The following is a 1045-nucleotide window of genomic DNA, read 5'->3' as shown; positions in this document are numbered from 1 at the left end:
AACTGAATTTAAGGGGAGAAATTGTGAAGCTCTGCGAATGCACTAGGGTTAAAGTGAAAACCTAAATATACACAGGTACAGTTCAGAAGGTATAGGTCAGCAGGTAAAAAGAAGAACTGTATCTAGCATAGGACTTGACATAGAAACAGAAGTGATCCTAAATTTTTAAAGAAAGAAGTGTATTAGGTGGCACTCTAAAACACAGAGTCTTACCAAGGTGGATAGGTAATAAACTAGTCTAATACTGTGATGTCCCTTCACATTAGAAAAGCCTTTGAACTGAAAAACGACAGAGTGGAAAAGAAGGACCATAGCCACAGCTGTTACTCAGTTGTCAGGGATAATTGAACTGTGGCCACAGTGTTATAAGCTTGGCCCAGCCAACATAATCCTTAAGGGACCAGAACCTTTTAGTCCTAAGAGAATATGCAAACATTTCTTACTCCTGAAGCACTGCTTTTTGATTATCTTTGACACTTAGTGTATGTCCGATATGCAGTTCTCATCAAATAAGACCTTTAAGAGAACTTCCACTGTGAGATAATGAAAGTGGGTGTGAACCTCCATTACTGCAGTCTTATTTGTCATTCCTTATTATGCGCTGTTGTATGAAAGGACCTGTTTCATATACCCTGTAACTCATCTGGCTATATAGCATAGAGGTATGTCAGGATGATGATTCAAGAGGACTTTTTTATGTACAAAATAATTTGATATTCAAAGAGAAACATTTAGAAGAAATTACTGTGTGATCATATTAACAGTGTTGCATCATGTGGAAACATTTCAAAAGAGTAGGTAGAGATTTAGGCGGTCACACTGTGTGACACCCAGCTTTATATGTATAGTGGAAGAAATAAGGTAGATAGCAATTGCATTATTTCCAAGTTCATGGAACCAAACTGATATATTCATAACTGCTGCTGCTCCAGGGTCCCATATAAGCAGCTATAACTTTGACTCTTGTGCTGCTGTGCATTTACCATTCACTACCCCAGGAGTTTCCTGTTGCTATTCTGACACGAGATTTTCCTAGAAAAAAGTG

The sequence above is a fragment of the Octodon degus genome, unplaced genomic scaffold (genome assembly GCF_000260255.1).
Source record: "Octodon degus isolate 3935 unplaced genomic scaffold, OctDeg1.0 scaffold00090, whole genome shotgun sequence".
NCBI classification, from domain to species: domain Eukaryota; kingdom Metazoa; phylum Chordata; class Mammalia; order Rodentia; family Octodontidae; genus Octodon; species Octodon degus.
The sequence above is the reverse complement of the archived record's forward strand: the minus strand, read 5'-3'. Positions refer to the sequence as shown.